Consider the following 14,047-nt stretch of genomic DNA (forward strand, 5'->3'; position numbering starts at 1 on the left):
AATAATTTAATTTCGATTTTTTTTACTAAAATACTCATGTATTGAAGTTGTTGAGTATTATTATTCGAAACAATTATTTTTCTATCTTTTTAACGTAAAATACTCATGTATTGAAATATTTGAATATCAATATGCAAACATATGGGTTTGAGTTTCTCGGAACCATTTAAACTTTAAATCCCATCGCTCCGAAGGAATGTTTCTCTAAATTGTTCTATTGTACAAGTGTGCAAATATTATCTCGACCGTCATTAAGGGGCACAACTAGTGTAACCGCCTAAAAAAGGTGATTTTTGGGAATTTATATTAAAAAAACTACTTTATCAATCATTTAAAAATTTTAGAAATATATTTATACATGTTTTGAGAATACATAGTATAAATATTTTTTAAGTTATCGTCGATCTCCAACGGCGCGACAAAAAAGGCCCTTAACTGCTGCAGTGATTCCGGTCTTCTACGTGGATGAAATTAAAAAAAAAAATCGCGTTAAACTAGATAATATTGTCTGTAAAATGAACTACGATAAAGAAAAAATTGACAAAATGGCAGCGTTTCTTAAAAAAAATTAAAAAAAAGAATTTTACCCAAAATTTTGGTCGTTTTTGGACTGCCAATATTCGATTTTTGATTCGATCAAAAAATCGATAGTTTATTTTACGGAGAACTATATATAGAACATGTAAAAAAAATTTATAGTGATCGGATCATTTGTTTTTGAGTAATCGCTGCAGCAAATTCGGAAAATGCTGTTTCGAGAAAAAACGCGTTTAAAGATTAAATGATCGTTATACTATATACTATATATATACTCTTTAAATGGCTGTAACTCAAAAACTATTTAAGATATCGATTTAAAATTTAGTATGTTATTTTTAAAGGTATAACCTATCAAAATATGGAAAAATTTAAAATTCAATGTTTCGAAAATTTCACACTAGTTGTGCCCCTTAAACTGAATATTTATTGCTTTCCAAAGGGCTTCATATTGCACTTTTATGTAAACATGTAACGGCGTTTTCAAGTTGCATGGTCGCTAAAATTATTCATTATTTTACTTAAAAAGTATTGCATTTTGAATGTAGTATCAGACCATAATATTGTTTTAACCAAAAATACTCAACTATTATAATTTGTTTTTTTTTTAAAAAAAAGTATAGAATTTGAAATTAGTATTGAAAAATTACTGTTAACATTTTACAATATTGAAAATGATTCTGATTTATCACATCAGATACAAACAATAGAATTCATTATAATAGATATTTAATGAGTTTTTGGTCTTTTTTGCACATACGTTTGATTTTGATGAATTGTACTCAAAATTTGATATTGAGTATTATCGATACTTTCGCCACGATATTTGTTTGTGATCGATATTCTGCTTCGATATATTTTTCAGTACTCACTATCGATATTTTTCCTCGATACTTCTAACACTAGTTGTAAGTGGTAAGTGCCACGGTTTTGTAACCGCAAAGATCCCGGTGAAAACCTGACGCAACGTACGATCTGATATCGAACTGTAATGATATTCATTTTTACTGAAAAATGAGGACTCTTCAATATATTACGCAAGTAAAAACCGAAATTTGAGGCATTGCAGCATTGTATCACATCACTGTTACATACACACATACATCCATTTTCTCTAATGTATTCCAAAATGTCCAGAAACTTCTGAAACGTAAAGATATATAAAAATTATCATTTTCGATTTTTTGCGATTACTTAACTTAACCTACGGGAAAAATATCTCATTTCAATTACCTAAAGAGTTTTGGTAAATAAATATATCTACAAAATTATATTTGTCTTTATTTCTTGCATATTGCTGAGTTTAATATTTGACTTCTTACATAATGCACCTTACGCATATAAAACTTTTATGATAATTATTATCAAAACGCTTAATTTATTAATATTATACAATTTTGTTTGCAGCAAGTTGCAACACAGAAAAAAGTGCACCGCATGCTAATTTCTGTTTTAGGAGAAAAAGAAAAAATGCTGAATAAAATAACTAATTCTGTAAGAATATATATATTTTATTTAGTAATAACGATAGATACAGTGTTTTATTATATTCATATGTTTTAAGAACTTTAAAATCTGTAGATTTTACAAAAGTAAATTTTTTGATATAGAATGCGGAGCTGTTATCACGACAACTTGATTTGCGTAATCAAGCAGAAGAAAAACATAGGCAAGAAATTATGACAAAGGTAAAAAATATAATTTTGGATCCGATAAATTGATTCAGTAAATAATGATATTTTGATAGGCTCTATCAGCAAGAGATACATGTGTTGCAGTTTTGAACAAACTGCCTTCTGGTGGACTTAATCTTGAGTGAGTAAAAATTATTTTTCATCATTTAGTAAATAATTATATTTTAGTTTTTTACTGTTGAACACGAATCTAAACTTAAAAACCATAAAATCTCCGAATTGAGTAATTCTTCTGCATGATAATTAAAATTTTATAATTTCTGTCATTTCCTAGCCATTTTTACCATAAATGACTTTTAGTATTCACTTAAATGATCTATTAAGTGTTTTTTGTGGATTACAGCAGTAATTTCTGAACATATTTTTGAATACTCAATTACAAGTGTGTTTGCAGATTATCCTGGGACAATTGGGAGTGAATGTGCTTGCAAATTATAGCTGAACTGAATTATACAAAAAAATCCCAATCTTTCATTTAATTGAAACTCAATAGTCACTTGAGGTACAAAAAAAACAGAAAACCACAAAAATTATAAGATTATAATTTATAATAGCTAAGAATTACTATATCGGGAATTTTATTTTTTATTTTTCTCTGATTTTGCCATTTTACCCCCAATTTTGACTTTAGATTCGTGATAAGCGCTAAAAACTGACAACAGACAACTTTTTTTTAATTGAAGGCACATGTAGGAAATATCGGTGATAATTGAATAAAATATTATAGTGTGAATATTTGTGGGATTGATAATTTTGATATTGAAATATATGTAGGGTAATATTAAATAGGAATGAAAAAAATCATTTCTATACATCCAACATATAATCTGATATCTTCAGTGGATGTTCAAATTAGAGAAAATTCAAATTAATTAATTAATTTAACTAAATAAAAGCAATTTTAGCAAAATAAATAAATATGTATGCTAAATACGCCTGCATAAAACACATATGGAAACAAAACAACCCCATGAGTATATAGTTTGGTATAATACTTACCAGAAATTCATATTTTTTGTCTATGAAAATAGGTAGAGTAGCAATTTTTATGTAATATTTTAGTACATATCTGGGTAAGTAATATTTTGGCTTAAGGAAAGTTGCATGGATTTCCTGATTAGTATAAATTATCGATTTACTTTCAACAATTTTTAAAATTGTTACAATAATTTTTTAACGGTTTTTTCAGAAATAAAGCTTTTGCTTTTCGTGAAAAACTATTGAACGCAATTTTCATTTGGTAATATACACTGTATGTGCCATAAGTGCACGTCCCATTATTTATTTCATGAATATTTACAATTAAAACATTTTTTGTATGTGGATAATATTTAAAACAATATTCAAGAATTATAGACGCAGATCGGTCCGGTCAAACCGATATTTTCAGAATCAATTTAAGATTTTTTACAAAAATGTGCACGAAGAGTTTTGCACTTTTACGTCCGATCAACACAAGTAGTTATCGATTTTCATCAAATGGTTTTTAAATTTTTCAAATTCAAATTGCCATTTCCGAGAAAAAAATAGGAGAGTGATCTTAGAATAATCAGATTTATTATATTTATGGTTCTTCGAATTACTTAGTTGATCAAATTATGAGTTGTTATGATTATATAAACTCCGGTTTCTGCCCAAACATAATGCGCTTTGCGTGCACATATGCATGCACGAGTGTATATATGTGTGTGCTAATATATGTGATGAATAATTTTCAGGAAGCTTTCTGTTTAGTGTTTTTGTGCGGGGTACTCAAGCAGAAAATCATTTTGAACAAACGAAAATTGTTAATATATACTCTCGAATGCTACAATTTTGATAAGTGTAAGTGAAAACATGTAAAAATATAAAAATGTTGACACTGATTTATTTTGTGTTTTAATCAAACTATGATGATTCATTATTATGTTATTACTATAACTATGATAAAATTTGAAAAATTATTTTAACATAATGAATAATTGTTAAAATTAATCTACCTCAGACATGGTGCGAGAGAAACTGGATGTAACAGTTTTTATTAAAATTACATTACATTTGTACTAAATAAAGCTAGATGTAACAAAGATTATGTAACAATTGCATTATGCTATTTGTTATTATTTCACAATCAATTATTTTCTAGAAAGAGTGCAGTATTCTAGTAAAAGTGGAATCAAGTTAGCTAGGAGAGAATTTGAGAGAGTTTTATAAACAACAAAATTTAATATATATTTTTATACATGGAAATATCTTTTTATATATTTATTTATTTATTCATTTATTCATGAGCAAGCCGTAGTCAATAATAATAGATATTATTTCAGGCTCTTGTCAAGCTTATTCATAGTTAATATTAAAAGGATAGTAATTTTATAATAATCATAGTAGCTGCACGAATTTCGCTTCTGAAAAAAAAAGCTAAAAAAAAGCATTCAAACATTAAATACAATGTGATTTAAATTAAACAATTTGATCACCAGTTAAGCTCAAAATTCTTGCACAAGGTTGAAAGTTATACTCATTTAAAACCGTAAAAATTTTAAATTATTAAAATAGCAATAAAAAAAAATTAAAAAAAAAAATGGTTGTACAGGCGATCAAATGGTCAGACTACATAGATAAAGGATAAGGATTATGCAAGAAAATAGTTACTGAAATCAAATTGAGAAAATTCAGTAATGTCATAAAAAGCTAATTCTTTAAAAAGTTTGACTAGGGAAGCATGAACTTTTTTTCTGTCTAAGTTTTGGATATTGAGGGAAAGTTTATTTATAAGCTGAATACCTAGACCGTCGATCGTATTGAAAGAGCTGGCTAATTTATATGTGCGCGCCTTAATAAGTTTGTGTCTAATGTTGTAGTTTGAGGAGGATGAAGCCATATCAAAAAGTTTCGAATTGTTTTTGATGAAAGATATTGTTACCAGCAGAAAAATGCATGGGACAGGTAGAATGCTCCTTGTCAATATTAAATGCAAGATTCAATATGGGTAGAAACAAAATTAAACCGACTCAAAATTATTCAACTGCTGAGTTGTTACTATACAACTGAGGCAAAAATGATAAGCGTAGGTGGTGTAATGGTCAGCATTTTTTAATATCGAGTTTCAACTTTAAGATATTACATCATAATTAAATGCTATATATTAGGCGTCGGTAGTGTAATGGTCAGCATAGTTGCCTTCCAAGCTGTTGATCCTGACTCGATTCCGGGCCGACGGAATCAACTTTTTTACTTTTGTTGCACTTTGTTAATATTAAATGCAAGGTTCAATATGGGTAGAAAAAAAATTATACCAACTCAAAATTATTCAACTGCTGAGTTGTTACTATAAAATTGAGGCAAAAGTGTTAAGCCGTTGGCTCGAACCACCAACCTTTTCGTTAACAGCCGAACGCGCTAGGCTGTTGCGCCACGGAGGATCTTATTGTGCTACCGATAATAGAAGAAGCAAAGTATATAAATAATAATTATAATTATTGAACAACAAAGGGTATAAATCAAAATTATTGTACGTCCCCATGTGGGCTCGATCCACCAACTTTTTGATTAACAGCCGAATGTGCTGGCCAATTGCGTCACGGAAGGTCTTGTTGTGTCACTGACAATAGTAGGGGTAAACTACATATATGAGGAACAATATCATCATCAAATACTATTTGGTATGAACAATATTCATTGAATATTCCAGGGTACAAATAATAAGTATTTTACGCCCCCGGGTGGGCTCGAACCACCAACCTTTCGGTTAACAGCCGAACGCGCTAGCCAATTGCGCCACGGAGGCTCTTTTTGTGTTGCTGATGATAGTAGGATAAAAGTACATATTGCATGAAAATTAATTATAGTCATTGATACTAATAGGTATAAACAAGATGTATTGAACAATTGTGGGTATAAACAAGATTCATTCAACGCCCCCGGGTGGGCTCGAACCACCAACCTTTCGGTTAACAGCCGAACGCGCTAGCCAATTGCGCCACGGAGGCTGCTGTCGTATCGTTGATGATTGAAGGAGTAAACGATATATAGCATAAACATTAATTATAATAATTGAACAATAATGGGTATAAACAATACTTATTTTACGCCCCAAGTGGGCTTGAACCTCTAACCTTTCGGTTTAAATATTAATAATTTAAAAATATCAGAAACGCAATATTGTGGTTGTTTTTGGGATGCCGATAACATAATATATACATCACACCCATGACCAAAATTCACAAAGAACTTTGGCGAACGGTCATCGATGATGATCGAACTCCAAACGAAGTTCAACATCTTTCTCACGCTCAGAGTGCGAAGCTACAAATCATCTTCGAGGTCGCATCAACTCCACATTTAAGTGAAGAGATTGTGAAGTCATACTACAGAAATGATCCTGTGAAGTATGATCTTGCCGACAGATTTTTTTTTTTAGTTTATTTCTGTTTTATTACAATATATTACAATATAATATACAATAACCATGATTTATGAGTTTACTACTAAAAGTATTTTACTCTTATTTAATACTACAATCTATCCACTTTAAATTATACATTTTGTTTAAAAATAAAAATAATGGTTTGTGATCGAAAAAAAAGAAAGATCGAAAAATTCTTCAAAAAAAATCACAATCTTTAAATATATATTAAATTTACATTCTTTAAATTATTAGATACTCTTATTTGTGTTGTCCAGAATGTAGTTTGGCATTGGATATTTGCCGTACCATATGATGTCAGGCGTGTACTGTCCGAGGGTTTTAATATTATTATTGGTATGGTCTTTGCATTTTTCGTAGAAGTTTTCCGTCATTTTCTTAATGTGGTTAATCACAGTCGGTATGTCTGCTTGTTCGTGTAAGAGCTTTGTTGAGTAGTAGTGTCCGGTAGTTGGGTCACCTATCAGGTTCAGTATTAGTCTCAGTGATTTGTTTTGTAAAATTTGTAGTTTTTTAATATTTGTCATGTTCCATATTGGGGCAGCATACATCAGACATGGCCTGATCAACGTTAGATATATTCTTCTTTTATTACGCATATTTAATACACTCTTTGTGTTCAATAATGGTCTTAAAAGATTTAGAAGCCCATATGTTTGCGCCAATTTCTTTTTTATATGTGTATTGAAGTTAAGTTTCCTGTCAAGTGTTACTCCTAGGTACTTAACTTCATCTGTCCATTTAATTTATTGTCCTGAAATTTTTATTTCTATAGGCTTTTCTTTCAACTTATTTCCTTTCCAAAAAATTATTGCTTCTGTTTTTATGGGATTTACTTTTATGTTATTTTATGATTAATATATAGCATATTTTGCTATATTATCTATGTGATTTTGTAGCTTGTTAGCTATCATCGCTACTGATTTTGATGATGTGAACACAGCAGTATCGTCCACAAATGTTAATGTATTTGTTTTGCTGTCAGTAGGGATATCATATATATATGTGTTAAACAATGTTGGTCCTAGCAAGGATCCCTGAGGCACTCCAGCTACTATACGTTTAGGATTTGAAAGATTATTATTTACTTGAACTTGAAATGTACGATCTTTAAGATATGAAATTATGACTCTTGTTATGTAATGTGGAAATTGTAAATTTATTAATTTATACAACAGTCCATCTGTCCAAATTGTATCGAAAGCTTTTTCAAAATCTATTAGTACAAGACCAGTGTGTGTCTTTTTGTTAAAATTTAGTACAGTATTTTCAACTAGCTGTGCTAGTGGATGCAGAACTGAATGCCCATGTTTGAAACCATATTGCGTTTCTGGTATGATGTTATACCACATTAGAACATTTCCATGACACAGGAAAATATCCATTTGTAAAAATTTTATTTGTTATTCGTGTAAGTAGAATAATAGCTTTAATAGGTAACTGTTTAACTGCTAAGTTCTGTATACCATCTGGTCCTGGAGCTTTCTTATTAGTCAGTTTCTTAATAATATTTATAACTTCCGCAACAGTTACTATCTCTATTTTGTGATTTTTGTTATAAGTATTGTTTATATATTGTCTTACACTGGAACTAACAGTCTGTTCAAAAGCATTTTGAGTAATAGAAAGATTGTACTGATGTGCTAATTCGAAGTTAGATGCTAAAATTTCGGCCTTTTGTTCGGGCGTTGTTGCAAAGTTATTGGAATTTGTATGTAAATATGGTATGGGAGCAAAAGTTTGGGTCAGTCTTTTTGCAGTGTACCAAATTTTATTTGGATAATAGTTTACGATAAACCCTAATGTCCTCAGTAATTATTCTAGTAAGCCTGTTTAAATGTTCTTTGAGGAACGTGGCACCTGATTTTTGCCACAACTTTTTAATTTGATTTTTTAATTTAATTTTGGATATAATTTCCAAAGGTAAACTAATTGTTTGTGTTGAAGTGGACTTTCGCAATGGAATGGTTTTACTTATGGCATCAGTAATAGTAGCTGTTAGGTGTTTTACAGCTTGATCTATACTATCATTGTTATCGATTTGTCTGTTGTGACATATATTATCATTTATTATTTTCTTATAGAGCAGCCAATTGGCTTTATTATAATCTAAAACATTTTTGTAGGATTGAGGATTGTCGTCAAGTGGGTTAGAGATACTTATAAAGACTGGATTATGATCTGAGTTAAATAAAGATTTGGTTATAGGTTCAGAAAGAATAGATAGATTTTTTGTAAGGGCTAAATCTATTGTACTATGGTCTTGATTTGGTATCGCAGGAAATCTAGTTGGAGTCTGAGGATAATGTAGTTGAATGGTATCATGGTTTTTGTTTAAGTACTTAAGTAGTTTGAGTCCGTTTGTGTTATTATATTTACAATTTCACATTATGTGTTGTGCATTAAAATCACCAGCTACAATAACTCTTGGATTTAAGTTAAATATTTTATGTAAGTCTGCATGCAATAGTTTTGCAGAAGGAACATATATGGAGACAATAGTTATTTTACGTCCTCTATTGAACACATTTAGAGCAGTAATTTCAGAGTGTTTTACAGATAATAACGGTAGTTCTTCATGTCTGATACAAGCTTTTATAAATATTGCTGTACCACACCATCCTGTCATGTTTCTGTCATTCCGGTATATTTTGTAGTCGTTCATGTATAATTTGTCAGTGGGTTTTAAGTGAGTCTCATTTATTAATACGATGTCTAAGTCCATTGTAACGATCGTTTGTCTGAGTTCATCAATGTTATTTTTTATTCCATTTGAATTGAAAAACATTATTTTTATACCATACTTGTCAATTATGGGCATTTAGTAAGAAAGTTTAAAATTGTAGTATATTTTTTATTGTATGTCATGTTAGTATTTATAGTTTTTGTAAGTGCATAAAGTTCCCTGAAAATTTTTATTACCTCAGGATCTGAAAAAAGCAACTTGATTTGTCTTATTGCAGCAAAAATGCCCTCGGTGGAGTTAAAATCAAGATCTTGATTCGATGAAGTTGATGGTATACTTCTTTGTTCAGGAATAGCTTGGAATTTTGGTAGTTCCATCTGGACAGTGTGTCTGGCATCTCTCGGCTTCAGCGTTTCAGAATAGCTTCTTGTCATAGGTTTAGGTTCAATGGCTGCATGAATCTGTTGTTTTTTAGCCTTGTAATTCAGTAAGGATGTACACTTTGAATAGTTTGCTGGGTGATAGTCTTTACAGTTAACGCACTGGGGCTTTTCTTCTGATAATTTTTGGCAGCAGCCAGGAGAATGTGCTTTTGTGCATTTAATGCATCTATATTTCATATCACACGAGTAAGACGTATGTCCAAAACTTAAACATTTATGACATTGTAGGATTTTGAAATTTGGCTTATACATTTCCCATTTAATAATGTGACCATTTAAGTTTGTTATTTCTTTTACTTTTGACATGTCTTGCGAATTGTCAAGCATAATTATATAAATTGGTAGATTATGTTTTTGTCCATCAGAATAGGTTTTCTTTAATTGTATGACCTTTTGCACAAGAATACGTCGTACACTCAGTAATTCAAATACCTCTAATTCAGTAATTGCTGGATGTAAGCCTGTTAGTGTGATTTTCTTTGTTGTTTCTCCAGTGGAATACGTATAAAATTGGTAACTGCAATCTCTTAATGTACTCTTTATCTTGTTATGATCTACTAGTGTCTTAGTATATATTTTATGGGTATGCGTTTTAATATATTGTATAGTAAAATTAACTTTCGTAACGTCTCTGATGTAGTTTATAGCCCTGAGGTCTAAGTTATGTTTTACTATTATTGGTGGTACCTTTTCTGCTATAGGTTTCGTGTCATTATTCCCCTGTATGACTTCCATTGTTTTCTGTTTTTGGCCACGCTTTCTTGACTTAACTTTTGTAAATTCTTCAAGTTCAAGATCAGTATCCATATCACTCCGGTCAGTAAGTGACTGGAACCTGTTCTCTTTTTTATTCTTTTTACTTCGTACCATTGTTGGTTTACTATTTTTGATTTCTAGTCATTTTATAGATTTCCTAGGCTTATGCCTAGGAAACTCTGTGGTGGGGACACCCACCTGACTATAGATATTGTTTATCTTCTTGTAATAATACTTACAAAATATTCTTCAAAATAAACTAGCTTCTAATAACTTTAAATTTCACTATACTCTTGTACTTCCGGGTCGTATACTTCAGAAACGATACAAGTCAGCTACAGCTATCAGCTCTCTACTCCGAGTCTCTTCGTAACCGCCTTCCAGCTCAGCTCTTCTCTTCTCTTGCCGACAGAATGCTTCACACCGAGCCAAGCTATTCCTGAACTATTTTTTGAGGTAACTTATCAAATGGCATATGTCGGTTTAAATGAGACAAGTCCATCTAGAGATCAAATAAACATACTCACAAAGAGTACCAATACGCAGTGAATTTTGTGTGGAGTTTTATCAGTTCACCATGTCTAAGTGTCTTTTGATGTGTATCACATATTGTATTAGTAGAAAAAATTACATTTTTTTTTCAAGTATTTTGGCTGATCAATTTGCTTTTGATCAAAATGTAAATATTTTACGCCCTCGCCGGTAATCAAAGGTCCAAAATAATATTAATTCAAGGTTATACAACTACTGAGATGCTACGACAGAATGGAGGTAAAATTGCTAAGCGTTGGTGGTGCAATGGTCAGCATAGTTGCCTTCCAATCACTTGATCCGGGTTCGATTCTGGGCCGACGTAGTGGTTCCATGTCACTAACAAATATGTAGTTCATGAACAAAATAACGGATTATTATTATACCTAATTAATAACATATATCTGTAAGTTTTTTTTAACACTATGTCAATATCAGATATAATATTTAATAAACAATGTAAACAAAAATTTTTGTCAGGCTGAGGTCCCTTTGGCGCAGTGGATAGCGCGTTGGACTTCTAATCCAAAGGTCGTGGGTTCGATCCCCACAAGGGATGTTTCATAAAACTGTATTGTTTAATGACCATATATTGTATAGTTCACTTTTGCAAATGATAATTAATTTCACTAAAAATTACAATAAACTATAGCCCTTTATGCGTTAGAATTTTGATCTAAATTTTGTGGCTTGAATTTTCACGGAAATATCAAATGATTACAAGAAATTATTTGTGATGTCTTGGCAATTTGCTGTCTACATACAAAAACTTGCAATAAACTTTATCAGTTAGTTTATTACCACTGGCGCAGTGGATAGTGCAACTAAGCTTTATATGGCAATTGATAATTTCAACATTTGATACCAGCCTTAAGAACCCTTAACACTCGCTGCGTGTACTGCGCATGTAAGGATATAATCCCTCCATACTGCCCCGTCTGTTAGCATTGCGCAGTGGCGATATCGTAACCAATGAGGTTCATCCGAGGTGCGATTATTGCTGGTTGAAAACTTTTACCAATAACCCGCCGAGACCACGTGAAATACCGTGGGCTATGGCAATTTTTGGAGAGTCCGGATGGACTCCTAAAATTCCTTTGTCATATATAATTCAATAATATTCAATGTCAATAATTTGGTCATGTGGAATCTTAAGCAAATGTGTGTTAAATTTTTTTTCATATGTTTCTGGTTGCTCCATGTCAAAATAATATGTGATTCAAAAATAAAATATCAATTTTATATGATTGTATGAACTTATAAGTTACAACTATAAGATATTACACCATAATTGAGTACAATTTGGTAGTTGGTGGTGTAACGGTTAGCATAGTTGCCTTCCAAGCAGTTGATCCGGGTTCGATTCCCGGCCGACGCAATCACATTTATTACTTTCTTGTTGCTCCTTGTCAATATTAAATGCAAGATTCAATATGGGTAGAAACAAAATTAAACCGACTCAAAATTATTCAACTGCTGAGTTGTTACTATACAACTGAGGCAAAAATGATAAGCGTAGGTGGTGTAATGATCACCATTTTTTAATATTAAGTTACAACTTTAAGATATTACATCATAATTAAATGCTATATATTAGGCGTCGGTGGTGTAATGGTCAGCATAGTTGCCTTCCAAGCTGTTGATCCTGGCTCGATTCCAGGCCGACGGAATCAACTTTTTTACTTTTGTTGCACTTTGTTAATATTAAATACAAGGTTCAATATGGGTAGAAAAAAAATTATACCAACTCAAAATTATTCAACTGCTGAGTTGTTACTATAGAATTGAGGCAAAAGTGTTAAGCAGTTGGCTCGAACCACCAACCTTTTGGTTAACAGCCGAACGCGCTAGGCTGTTGCGCCACGGAGGATCTTGTCGTGCTGTTAATAAAAGTAGGAGTAAAGTATATATAGCATAAACAATAATTATAACCATTGGAACAATAATGGGCATAAACAATAATTGTAGCAGTAAACGACATATAGCATAAATATTAATTATAATAATTGAACATTGATTCAAAAATAAAATATCAATTTTTGATTGTATGAACTTAATAACTTACAACTAAAAGATATTACACCATAATTGAATGCAACATGCAACGCGTCGGTGGTGTAGTGGTCAGCATAGTTGCCTTCCAAGCAGTTGATCCGGGTTCGATTCCCGGCCGACGCAATCACATTTATTACTTGCTTGTTGCTCCTTGTCAATATTAAATGCAAGATTCAATATGGGTAGAAACAAAATCAAACCGACTCAAAATTATTCAACTGCTGAGTTGTTACTATACAACTGAGGCAAAAATGATAAGCGTAGGTGGTCAGCATTTTTTAATATCAAGTTACAACTTTAAGATATTACATCATAATTAAATGCTATATATTAGGCGTCGGTGTTGTAATGGTCAGAATAGTTGCTTTCCAAGCTGTTGATCCTGGCTCGATTCCGGGCCGACGGAATCAACTTTTTTACTTTGTTGCACCTTGTTAATATTAAATGCAGGTTCAATATGGGTAGAAAAAAATTATATTAACTCAAAATTATTCAACTGCTGAGTTGTTACTATAGAATTGAGGCAAAAGTGTTAAGCAGTCGGCTCAAACCACCAACTTTGGTTAACAGCCGAACGCGCTAGGCTGTTGCGCCACGGAGCCTCTTATTGTGCTACCGATAATAGAAGGAGCAAAGTATATAAAGCATAAATATAATTATAATTATTGAACAAGCAAAGGGTATAAATCAAAATTATTGTACGTCCCCATGTGGGCCCGATCCACCAACTTTTTGATTAACAGCCGAACGTGCTAGCCAATTGCGCCACGGAAGGTCTTGTCGTGTCACTGACAATAGTAGGGGTAAACTACATATATGAGGAACAATATCATCATCAAATACTATTGGTATGAACAATATTCATTGAATATTCCAGGGTACAAATAATAAGTATTTTACGCCCCGGGTGGGCACGAACCACCAACCTTTCGGTTAA

The 14,047-nt window shown here is 31.6% G+C and overlaps 7 non-coding genes across 7 annotated transcripts; 4 read left to right on the forward strand and 3 right to left on the reverse strand.

The window, feature by feature from the left end:
* Nucleotides 1–5,926: 5,926 nt before the first annotated feature.
* On the reverse strand, nt 5,927–6,000 carry Trnan-guu. The gene has a single exon. It is a non-coding gene; the product is annotated as a tRNA-Asn (tRNA).
* Nucleotides 6,001–6,128: 128 nt separating this feature from the next.
* Trnan-guu lies at nt 6,129–6,202 on the reverse strand. The gene has a single exon. It is a non-coding gene; the product is annotated as a tRNA-Asn (tRNA).
* A 198-nt stretch (nt 6,203–6,400) lies between these two features.
* Nucleotides 6,401–6,611, reverse strand: LOC113368524. Its single transcript, XR_003366430.1, has one exon. It is a non-coding gene; the product is annotated as a small nucleolar RNA U3 (small nucleolar RNA).
* Nucleotides 6,612–11,541: 4,930 nt separating this feature from the next.
* Nucleotides 11,542–11,614, forward strand: Trnar-ucu. The gene has a single exon. It is a non-coding gene; the product is annotated as a tRNA-Arg (tRNA).
* A 384-nt stretch (nt 11,615–11,998) lies between these two features.
* On the forward strand, nt 11,999–12,139 carry LOC113368525. Its single transcript, XR_003366431.1, has one exon. It is a non-coding gene; the product is annotated as a U4 spliceosomal RNA (small nuclear RNA).
* Nucleotides 12,140–12,361: 222 nt separating this feature from the next.
* Trnag-ucc lies at nt 12,362–12,433 on the forward strand. Its single transcript has one exon. It is a non-coding gene; the product is annotated as a tRNA-Gly (tRNA).
* Nucleotides 12,434–13,161: 728 nt separating this feature from the next.
* Trnag-ucc lies at nt 13,162–13,233 on the forward strand. Its single transcript has one exon. It is a non-coding gene; the product is annotated as a tRNA-Gly (tRNA).
* The last annotated feature ends 814 nt before the right edge of the window (nt 13,234–14,047 follow it).

The sequence above is a fragment of the Ctenocephalides felis genome, unplaced genomic scaffold (assembly GCF_003426905.1).
Source record: "Ctenocephalides felis isolate EL2017-DRISC unplaced genomic scaffold, ASM342690v1 CF-g0.4_SCAFFOLD_01170, whole genome shotgun sequence".
NCBI lineage: Eukaryota > Metazoa > Arthropoda > Insecta > Siphonaptera > Pulicidae > Ctenocephalides > Ctenocephalides felis.